Below are 12,666 nucleotides of genomic sequence, written 5' to 3'. Positions count from 1 at the left end.
TCGATGAGGATTGGGTGACATGGACAGGAGTTTGCTCAGGGCTGGATGACATCCGTACGGGGGTAGACGTGAAGGTTGATATCCACCTTTAAAATAAAACCCAGTAAAGTGTCCAAGAGGGCGAGTGACATCGCTTTCGCATCCCTCAGGTTTGACACGCACAGCATCACTTTCCATGATAGGGGCAGTGTGAACAAAGTTCCCATGATGCTTTACGGCATCGCTAAGGTCACAACGTACAGCATCGTTCCCATCGCAAGGCTCACAATCGCATTCGTCTGCAAACTCTGTTACGCAATTACAATGGTAACCGCATGGACACTTGCAGTTTCCTTCCGGACATTTTCCGTCGCAATGCATGGGTCTTATCCATCCAATATTAGTCACACTAGGGGAAGATAAAACTTTTTTGCAATCCCCAAACTGGAATGTTTTCTCTTTCAAAGGATTCGTCTTGTTCGCTTGGTCTTGGTAGTCACAATGAACTATCGATCTTGCCTAGGGTTCCTTTATATACTAGTCGCAATGAAGTCTCAAGCTTGTACATCGTTCCTTTTTTATGTCTTGTTTTGGAAGGTACCGTCTTTAAGGTGCCGTCATAATTGTACCGTAGTGTAATGGGTGGAAAGGCCATGGAAAGGTAAGGGCAGTGCGGAGACCATCGAGTATGTTCCAGAATAGCTGAATCTTTATAGATACATAGATCCATTCGTAACTTCAGTCCGCAAGCGAAACACTGTACTTCGTATCCCAATCCTGACTCAGGTCCCAAGTAGACAAATCCTGTTCTAGCTAAAACATGCGAAGAAGGTAATCCTTCCCTATCCATAGGCCATGCTTGAAACGTTTCCAATCGACGGGCACAATCCCAATAGTCAGGCAAGAAGACCGGAAAATGGTAGGGTTTGAACTTGGAGTTCTCACTGGATTTCTCACCCGATTCTTGCTGTGGCGAAGTCATGCTTCTGGTGGGTGGCTATCCTCTTACAACCAATGTTTTATAACGACATGTCCATACGGCAACGTAAAGTGGTTGGGAAGCCGCACTCGCTTCTGGTACACGATTTGATAGACTTTTTCCAAGGGTCGACTGACGATGTGGTGAGTGGGTAAACGTACAATCTTGTTGGGCTGATAGGTGGTCACTTTAAAGTGGTCATCTTTTCCAGACTGCAAGGCTTCTTTCAATACGCCAAAGTTTACCACTCGGCTGGTACGATAATTCAGAGTCAATCTTTTCACTTTACACTTCGTTGCACTTCTCCTTGTTTGTCCCGGTATTGGTAGCCGTAATTTTTATGACAGCCACTCGCGAAGCTTAGAATCTTGTCGTCGGGGTGCTCGTCTGTCCAGGCTCCTAAACGGTCTCCTTCGATGTCACGGTGCTGTTGAGTCGGGTGATCGATGTAAATGCAACTGTCCGTGTCAAAGTACAGGACGCGTTCCCCTAACAGTTCTAAAGCTTCGTACAATTTTAAGCGAGCATGAACTGTCACGTAAGCCGTAATGATGACATTTCCAAAGGTATCGGCTTCTACAAAGTCCAGATCTTCTTCGTAATTCACTAAGATCAAATCCTCGCGAACGACGTCCACGTGTTTCATAAATTTAGTTTTGTCGTGAATCATCTGAAAGTAGCGGGAAGGTTCTGTCAAATATTCCGTCTTGGGTAAATACGACCGTTGTGCCATTGTACCCCACAAGCAATTTAACATCACTTTGGCAAACGATCGCCTGCCTTCGTTTTTCTCGATGTGATCTAAAGTGATGCCTTCTTGTGCCCAGTATTTCTCTTTGAATTGTATTTGTTCTTCGGGAGTGTGACACCAGGAAGGATAGCCGCTGGCTTCTTGCTTTAGTTTCAAAAAGGCATCCACGTAGTCTGCGAAAATGCCTTTCTGACCTGGGGTCACCCTTGTGGTATTGTTGTGTCTTGGGAAAGTGGCAAATTTCATACACTTCTAACAGTTGGTATCCCATGTCCAGAGCTTTGAACAATTCTACGCTGACCCACATCCCCGTCAAGGCCCGTTCTTCCTGGGTGTGCTGACATGGTTGGTCTTGGTTGCACGTTTCAGCACAAGTACGGCACAAAGGAAACATCAGTTTGTCTTGGCAATGGTGAGGTAAGACGGGATGGTAAAAGTCGGTGGGAGGCAAAACTTTGTACTTGATCAAGCCTTCGTATTGTCGAATGTTTTTCGGGTCGATGTGTTCCGTTAACAATTGTGGGTGCCCTGCAGGAAAGCGACAATATTTGCACACGTAGGGATACAGCGAACACACGTCCAAGTATTTGATTTATTCTCCTTTCTCTTCGTCGGCTTGGTACAGCAAACAGGTAGCATTGGTCCTTCCTCCGTATAAACTATCGCTCGGGTTCAGGGGGTCCATGAACTGGTAACTTTCTACGATACGTTTAAACTCGGGGTCGGTTTTCAAACGGCGATCGTACTCGTGTTCCCACATTTCCACCACTTGGTATCCTTCCTGTTCTAACTTTAGGCGTCGCTGACAAGTGTCCTGGTACAAGTCTTCCATGGTTCGTTTTAAAAACTGATTTTTAGTGCCACGATCAGGGGAACAGACGGGGCATCCGTGAAATAAGCAACCGTTAAACTCGTACACGATCTTGGGGTTTTCTAAGTCCCAGCCAATGACCGAATGCATTCCAATGGTCTTTTCGCCCCCTCCGCTGCGGGCATGCTGAATCCACTTGTCTTCCTTGTCGCACAAGTAATGTAACCAGCGTAGTGCTTTGACCGAGTATTGACGTTTGACATAGTTGGTCGTTTGAGGACTGATGACAGCTACGGTGTTTTCAGGCATGAATCGTTGTCGGTACACTAAGGAACACGCTTTGGCAATGGTGCAAGCTTCTTTCAAAGGATCGACCCCTCCATGTTCTATGAACAGTTCTCGAAATTTTCCACAGCATCGCCGTAAAATGTGCACGTCGGAACGACAATACTTTAACATTTCTTCCTGAAAGTCGAAAGGGTCGGAGGCATGGGCCTGGTACCAAGCGTAGAGAGCTTCTCGTTGTTCGGTACGCATGTTGTCGGGGTCGTAATAGTGAGCCTCAGGCAAATGGGGTAGAACGGCATGTTGATTGGCTTCCGTATTGAAAAATTGTGGAAAGTACCCTTTAGCCATTTCAGTCATTCCAAACGTTTTAGGCATTCAACTCAAAGGCATGGCCAAGTAACTCATCGAATCTTTAAACTGCACTTGTCCCACTTGCATGAAAATGATTTTGGCTCCGTTCAAAGTGACTTTAGGACGCTCGGTACCATGTTCCGTATAGTATCTCAAAAGAAACTGTCCATCGTATCCGGAGAAATTGTGAGCCATCACCGTGGCATGACGATGACAATCTCCGTAACGTTCGATGTCCTCTTGGCTCCACGTCTTGTCGATGGGGTCTAAGGCCCATTGAGCGAAATCGGCTAGCGTGTTCGGTCCTCGAAAGATTTTTTCACGCCCTCCAGGAATCTTACTGCAGTGAGGGCAATGACTGAAAATAGGTTCTTGAATGCACTTCTCGCACGATCGATGAGCCACGCAGAAATAGGAATATGAATGCCGGTCTCTTGCATGCATTCAAAATCGAAAAAGATGAAATTGCCTTTCTTCTTTTGACCGTCATCTTTCTCTGGTTGGGGTTGATATTTCTGCACGTAGCATTGGTGTTCCAAGTCCATGATGTGGTGACAAATGTGACATTTTTTTCTTTCCTGAACATACGTGTGCCTTGGCAGTATTGGTACATATGCCTTGTCCACACATAGGGCACAATCTCAGGAGTTGACAAGCACATTTCTGCTGTGAACCTTGCGTCTTAAGATGTTGCTGGTAACAGGCAGGGCTAACAAACGTGCGCAGACCAGCTGGACAATGCACTCGTTCTTGCCCTTCGTTCAGACAGGGTTGAGAGGCCAAACATCCTGAGCATTTCGATCCACAATGCTTGTGTTGCTCTCGATTGTTATAGGCATAGTCACATTTCTCACAGTAATAACTGTATCCCAGGAATGCGGTGATACTGGTAATGGTATCGAAATGTTCATCGTGATGATAGAGGTGAATGTATTTTCCATCCTTAAAGTCTTTCCCTCGAAACAACAGAGGCCCGCGCACTTCTTGAGGGTGCACTTTCAAGGTGTAGCGTGGAGCTAGGACATCTTGCAATTTTTGCATTTCAGGAATGCCACAGGGTTTGTCTTTGGGCAAGCCGGCTTGTTGTAACAGGAGTTCTGCTTCGTTTCGTTGTTTGGCTCGGTCCGATTGCTGAATAGTTTTCCAGGCTCTTTTCCATTCTGCCGTGTCGTTTTTGTTGGCATAGGTTCGTCCCACCACGATAGCCCTGGCTAAACACATCTGGTCTTGAGAATTGTGAATTTGGACGAGGCTCCTTTTGGTGCTGCGAAGACCGTTCACCAATAACACCTTATTGCGTTGTCCGGTCCCTTGAGGAGGAGAGACGTGGGTCATGTCCAGTGTGGCTTTTCCATCGGTGATGTCAAACTTGTCATTAGATTGTTGCACATGTGGAATCTTGTCCATGACTTTGGAAGCGGTCAATTCTGCAAGGCTGCTAAACTCGATCCAAACAGGGGATTTCAAACCGTCGTGTTGTATGGAAAGTCTCAAGCGATCGTATTCTTTGGGTTGACATTATCGCTTGATTGAGGTGAGCAAAGAATCCCACATCTCGGTGATGAACCCTTCTGCTTTCTCTAACGGTACTTCGGACTTGAAATCTTTAAACTTCACCGTGTATTTGTAAGCCGTGGTTCTAAATTTTCCGTCTCTTGAATGGAATAGTACTTTTCAGGGTTGACTAAGGGTGGTAAACTTTGTTTGGAGGAAAACTCTCTGGGTTTGGATTCTGCTTCACTCATGTCCTCTTCAAAATCACTTGCTTGAATTTGTGCCAACACTTCAGCCCTGGTACGAGGCGATAGATCACGTTTCTGCCTCTTAATTTCTTCTTCTTTCTTCTTGAATGAATTGGATCGTTTCATCTTGATAGCAAAACGTCAAATGACTAAAATTTAAACACCATGGGCTACTTTATAGTCATGGCAGACCAACGTATATAAAGGGTATGTGTCTTGTCCTTTCACTATTCATTTCACTCTCAAACCGAGCACAACGATGGAAGAGACTAACCAAATCGAACTTTTCATCAGAGCGTTGCGAGGGGTCATTATAAAATTTTCTTCAGACCAGTCGTCGGACTACTTTCCTTCCTTTCGAAATAAAAGTCAAAATACTTGCTATATCTGTCAGAAGAAAGGGCATTGGTCTTCAGAGTGTCGAGACCGTCAAAAAAGCAAAACAGGGGCTAAAAGAGACAAAAGTCAAGATACCTGTTATTATTGTCAAGAAAAAGGACATTGGTCTCCAGATTGCCCTAAGAAACAACAGGAGCAAGAAGAAGAGGGGAGTGATGGAGAGGAAGAAGAGGAGGAAGAAAGCAGACAGGTGAAGAAAAAGAAACAGGAAAAGAAAAGAAGAAGTGAAGAAAGTGAGGATGAAGAGGAGAAAAAGACTGACGGTGAAGAAATTCAAAAAACAGAGAGAGTGAACAAAGAGACAGAAGAAGCCTATGAACTTTTAAAAGTGCTATATTGTGAATTGTGAATTGGATTGTAAATATTTATAAAAGAATAAATTAGGTAGAAAAGGTAAGTGTCTTTGGGTTTTGATTTTTAAAATAATAACCTACACTCAAACACTCCATCATTCACACGTACTATAGGGATAAAATGGGGCTTTTTTGAGTTTGAATGGATGTTGGCAATTGAAAGACTATCTCTTTTCGAGAGACATGGGTGGCCCTGAAAAGGGCCTTTTTTGGTGTAGGGGTGAGTTTAAACAATCAACTTTAACTGCCTTAAGCCTTTGCCACGGCCAAGGCCTACTTCTGGACTGCGTAATGTTGATGATGATGATGATTTGGTTGAAATCACTAAGGGTGGTACGGTAGGCTTAGTCACAGAGTTGGAGTGTTTAGCTCGGGAAGGTCGTATTCTCTTCGGTCGTAATAAAGAAGTCTGATACATTTGTTTCAGACTTCTTAACTCCGCTAAAATGTCTAACAGTACCGTGACCGTTTGATTTTCACACCCTTGTTTCTTTGCTGCTGCTGCTTCTTCTTGTTGTTGTTTTTTTCTTACCTCTTCTTCTTGTTGTTGCTGTAGGAGAAAAGCTTGTTCTGCTTCCTTTTGCTGTTGTATAAATTTCTCCAATTCTTCTTTCTGTCTCTGTCTAAAATTTTCCACGTGAGGTAATGAAGGAGAAGGTGGCGAAGGTTCCGGAACAAATTCTTGCGAGGTAAGAAAATCCACAAAATCCCAATTCACCTCTTCTGAAAGTAAGTCCGGGTTCCCTTGGTTAGTCTCCACGGCTGGTGCACCCCAATTTATCGTTTTCTGAGTTTCCGTCATGTTGAAAAACTGCCGCATGGATTGACTGCACACAGGCGCTAGCGAATCTATATAGGCCACGTGACGTCACGGACTACTCTCTTCGGATTGGACGTGGGGTGACTGAGTTTTGTAACGCGTGTTTGGATTGGTGAACTAACTCAATCCGTTTCGATCCTCCCTTTCCCTATAAATAAGCGCAGTTCACTGCATTCCTTCACCTGTTCTCGGCACCCCAACATGTGGAATACCGTGGAGTCATCAACTATCATTTCATCCATGATGTTCCGGACGGACATACCGATGTATGTCCGATCCAAGTGGACACAGGACAGACACCAGCCTGTGGATAAGAAGGATATATGTGGAGAGGCAAGGGTGCCTAAAGAGAGTATTAGTATATGGCCCTGCAGTCAGACGCAGCTTGAGAAACAGATCTCACAGATGCCCTTTATGTTAATATTAAGGGTATATTAACATAAAACCAAAGGCCCTTTTCAGGGCCCCTTCATAGGCCTCGAAAAGACCTTGACTTTTATTGCCTACCCCATTTTTTTAAAAAAATGTCTGTTGTCTATATAGTGTGTGTGTGTGTGTGTGTGTGTTCTATCCCTCTCCCCTCTCCCATTTCCCTTGACCATATACAGGCCCACCCTGTTCAATTTCCCTTGACGCTAAACAGGCCCAAGATTTTTTCCCCATGTTAAATTCCCTTGACGCTAAACAGGCCCACGATTTTTTCCCATGTTAAATTTACATAGACGTTAAACAGGCCGAGGGTGGTTTTTAATGCTAATTCCCATTGACGCTGAATCGCCCCTATTCACTACTCGTATAACTTGTCAGAAACGGGATAAGAACACCGACTAATTAAACCAATCATTTTTATAAAAGTACATTTTGGTGCCTTTGAACAGTTTAGCAAGTTATTATGGAATAATGTCCTTTGATTGAGAAATAAATTTACATACAAGATACAGGAATTACTACTAAATGCAACCCAGACTTACTTTCCTTTGTCAATATTTGGGTCGGTATGTGAGAATTCACATACAGTCTGATATCATATTGGTCCACACTCCATTGAAATATCTGATACAGGCTACCACAGACACACCATCATCATTAGATTTAATTTGGATTTATATTAAAATTTATTCAGAACTTTTATTATTAAGACTTGTATATGTAATTCTATGATTATTTGGAGATTTAATTCGCAATACCATAAGTTCCCTTTTATGTTCACTCTATGTTCCAGGGAAATAAACTATTCATTTAATTTTACAAAGTTTGTTGCTTTTCACTCTTTTCGATTAGTTATTTTAAGAGCATAGCCTCGTAACAGTTCTGGGGAAGGACATAATTAGATCTAGAGAGTAATTTAAACTTACTGAATTTTAATAGGTTCGATTTAAGTTCAGACATTCTACCACGCTGTTTCTGTAAACTTAAAGGATTCCTTCCGACTAGGGACATAATTGGCTATATGCAGGCGTATAGACTGGGGACATAATTGGATATATGCAGGTATATAGACTGGGGAGATAATGGGCTATATGCAGGTATATAGACTGGGAACACAATGGGCTACATGCAGGTGTATAGACTGGGAACATAATGCTATATGCAGATGTATACGCTTATGTCTGTTTATAAGCTTGGTTCTGTGCGGGGACATGACCATAAAGCGTGTGAATTGAATGGCTCTGAGTCGGAACACGAGCTTATCCAAAGAAATAAATGCTTTTGAGAAGAATATTTCATAAACGCAATTATAACGCTGTTTCTCAGCAAGAACGTTGTTGAAGTTAGCACGAGGAACTTGTATTGTCTGCTTTAATGCTTGGTTTTGTGCAGGGACAACGTCGATTATGGGGCGTGGGGATGTTTAGTCTATAGATCTTCAATCTGTCAATTAAAAGTAAGACACCAAAAACTCTTTCTTAAATGATGCTTCAGATGGAATATATAGATAATTTCTCTCTCTCTCTCTCTCTCTCTCTCCGTTTCTTTCTTAAGATTTCTCTCCATTCCTATAGACGATAGCATATGTGATTGCACACACTGCTGCTGCTGCTGATTTATGTTGTATCATATGCAACTCAGGGATGTTGACAACTCAGAGAAAGGTCAATTCCGGGATATCATACTACAGCAGCTGCAGTCAGCAATACTACTACTACTACTACTACTACTACTACTAAATGTAATATCAATAAATAAGTTCTGAAAATGTCTTTATTATATTGTCATAAACTTGGTATATTTTACAATGTATGTTCATGATAACCCAAGGATGACGACTCAGTGTATTATTCCTAAGCAGTTAGGCATAGTTGCCCGTTGTAGCTGAAACAACAAGACAAAAACAATAAGAAAATATAAGAAATGTAATTACTGGGACTAAACTTTAATTTATAGTTTTATATTTTTGCAAATAAATCAATATGTCCCAAAGGTGTCACACCGTTTGTATACCTTGGAATTGATTCATTATTAATTGGCACAGGCTGAGGTTAGAACTATGATTCCGTTCAAGGTAGACGCATTTTAAGGTACTGCAAAAGTACCAGAGAACTATTCTTGCTGCGTTCCGTAGAAAAGTGGAGAACTCCACCCATGGAGAACTCGCCGAGGGAGAATTCGCCCCATGGAGAACTCCCCCTTGAGAACTCATCCCAGGTGTCAGGAGAAGTCGCCCCATGGTGGTTGGAGAAGTCGCCCCACTTCACCTGGAGAAGTCGCCCCAAGGATCATATATAGTAATTCTGAGATGTCGCCACATGGTTGTTAAGGCTTTTTTTTATTGTTGTTTTTCTTCAACTTTATACTTATTAAATCTTAAAAATTTGCAATTTTTCAACATTTCCATGTGTAGGATAATTTCTATTTTGTAAATATGTTTGTAATTTATTCAACGAATTTAGTAATTGACATTCATCTGAAATAATGCGTCGGTATCTTTTGGACTGGCTATATGGTATACAGTTTTTACATAACATGGGATGACATGAAGAATATTTCACATATTGGTGGATATTAGTTTCCTTGATATGAATATTTATAGAGATAGTGTTATCAATATTTTTTATTCTATTTACATCTAAAAATGAAACATGCTTACTAGACGCATTATAAGTAAATTTAATCGTCGGGTGAAAATGATTTAGGCGATCAATACATTTTTTCAGTTCTTCAGTTGAATGCTTCCAGATCATAAATATGTCGTCTAAAAATGTGGATTAAACTTTTCGTTTTGAAGAAAATCCTTTTTTAATTTACCCATGTAAGGGAAGAGTATGAAGAGCCATATTAATACACATTGCCGTACCCATTATTTGGATGTAATTCGTATTAATAAATTGAAAATAATTATTTTAATTATTTTCCAAGATAATTTTTATCATATATATATATATATATATATATATATATATATATATATATATATATATATATATATATATATATATATATATATAAACATGAATCACGTTAAAGATTATTTAATTCTTTTATGAAAAGGTTATCTGGGTGACAAGTTATGGGGGTGACTTCTCCAACAAATTTTGGCGATTTATCTAACCACTATGGGGCGACTTCTCCAGATACGTTGGGGGCGAGTTCTCCGCATACCCGTTCCGTATTGTAGTTACTTTTTGTTATCAAACATGTCAGAGTTGTACACAAGCATTCTTAAAAAGAAATATAACATTTTCTTTGTGATTCGTGTATCTAGATTTCATGAGCACATATTAATATAGGCAACATTTTACATAAGAGGCGAATGAATTCCAAAATGGGAATACACTTTCTGGTTTCTTGTATGACCTAGCCGAGCAGGGGACATGCCGTAACAAAGGAGCTAATTATTGGTGATAGTCATTTGCAACTCATTTACCCAGATGAAATAAAATTTATTTTAAAAAATTGGTTCACACGTTATTATTACAAGAAGCTTTCTAAAGATAGAAATTGCACTAATCTTTGACTGACGTGTTGGTCACATTTCAGTCATTTACAATGATAACATGGTGTAATTGCAGCGTTGGGCTCATTAGTCACATATTTCTGCTAATCGGAACACATAGTAGTTTTCGCTTTGTTCAGGTCGAGTCTGGGTGAGGACATTTGATGAAAAAGCATGGCCTGGTTCTCACTGAGGGCGGCGGCTGCCGGATTATTGTTGTTTAGAATAGAGCCCGGTACCAGTCTCGTTCCCTTCGTTCGCTCATATCTTCGTTTCAGTAACTGGGCTTAAGCATTTAAAATAACAGCGCTGAATCATCTGTTGGAACTAAATGTCACAGTGAATGAAAGAATCATAATTACGGACTTGATTGCTCGTTTGAGGGGGAAGTTAGTATAAAAATTTCATATAGCATATGTAAAGCGTTGGTCGTTCGGGCGAGGATGGAATCGTAGGAAGACAGGCGAGTCGCATGAAAATCTTTAACATTTCTGCTTGTATTTACGGATTTCTGTAAGGTTTTTAACGGGAAAATATCATCTGTAAGGTTTTTAACGGGGAAAATAGCAGCTGTAATGTTTTTAACGGGGAAAATAGCAGCTGTAACTTTTGCAGTACGAATTCTATGTTCTCATGCATTACATATTCTCATGTAGTAGCTATAGGGTAAGCGCTGTTGAGTGTTGGTTTCATTTTATGGGTCCTACTATAAACACGACAAATGTAGTTTTTAAGAGGATGGTATTTTACTGATTTGTATTTAAAACAAAGCATTTGGCAAAAATATGTACAGGTATGTTAATATCAGTACACTTTTGTTTTGTATATTTAAGTGAATCCCGATGTAAGTTCATTCTTCATTTTGTTTCTTGCACTTTAAAACTTGTACTAATGATGGAAATTTAAGTGCATTATGTATATATTTCATAATTTGATGTTCTACATTTTTGTTTTGGAAATGTAAAATCACTTTCAGATAAAGCTAATGTTTGTCATTCAAAGTAAAGTAACAAAGAATGTGACAAATTGCTAATTTGGAGTGTTGTCAATCCTGTTGTATTGAACATCATAAGAAACCAAATAGGATGGTAAATTCATATTAATGTATTAAATTTTACTTTAAATTTTTGACATAATTAATTTCCACATGAAGGTAGATGGTTAATGTTTATTGTGAACCAGATAATTACAAATGAAAAAAAACGATCTGGTGACCCAGTGGTTAGAGCATCTGCCTCAGGTGTGGTAGGTCGTGGGTTTGATCCCCGACAGAGTCATACCAAAGACTTTAAAAAATGGTACTAACAGCTGTCTCGCTTGGCGCTCAGCATTAAGAGGTATGTGTTAGGATTGGTCAGCCTGGTGTCAGGATAATGTGACTGGGTGGGACATCATGCTACATGTCTGCAGCATGATGCCCCAGTGCTAGACATCACTATAAACTGCCACACTGCAGACATTGTAGCGATACGACTGAAAAATTGTTAAAGCTATGTTAAAAATCTAAATCACACACAAACACACACACACAAATGAAAGATGACAGTACATGCATTGAAAAAATAAATGTATTATTCACTGTGCTCCAACCAAAGTTGAATTTATATCTTGAATATTTAAGCAAGCGGTCATGATATGCATCACTGATGATGGGGTGGGGGAAGGGCATTAGTTGAATTTACCTGAGTTAACATTGGTACTTTGTTACCAAAAGTAAATTTTTGGGGGATATTGCAGATCCCAGATTATAATCCTTGCTAAGATTTTAAAAGTTGGAATCCACTGATGCTACTTGAAAAAGATTGGAGTCCTAGCCCTAAAATTATGAATCCAAAGGGCTTTAAAAATTTTATAGTCAGTTTGACCATGGTAAACTGAGTGGAAAGTTGAGCTGACCCTGAAATATGACAAAAAGTATCAAAACCAGGATATTACCAAGAATATGTTAATATAAAGTATGTTTTTAGGAATTGTATTATATTTATTTTGCAAATGTGGAACTATCTTCTTCCTGTCATTTTCTTTTGGCCAAAAACTGTGTCAGTAATTCAGATTATCCAAAAAGATATATGTAGATGAGAAAAGAAAGGAAGGGTTAGAATGTAGATTAAATTTGAAAAACAAAAACAGACATATATGGCTTTAGGAATAGCTAGATTTTTAAGAGAGTGATGCTTAGGTAAAAGACAATATACTGAAAAATTAGGCAGGAACAGAACTGTGTTAACTTAGTTTAGTCATGTTGTAATATAGCATTTT

The sequence above is a fragment of the Sinohyriopsis cumingii genome, chromosome 11 (assembly GCF_028554795.1).
Source record: "Sinohyriopsis cumingii isolate HCF-2022 chromosome 11, ASM2855479v2, whole genome shotgun sequence".
NCBI classification, from domain to species: Eukaryota; Metazoa; Mollusca; class Bivalvia; order Unionida; family Unionidae; genus Sinohyriopsis; species Sinohyriopsis cumingii.
The sequence above is the reverse complement of the archived record's forward strand: the minus strand, read 5'-3'. Positions refer to the sequence as shown.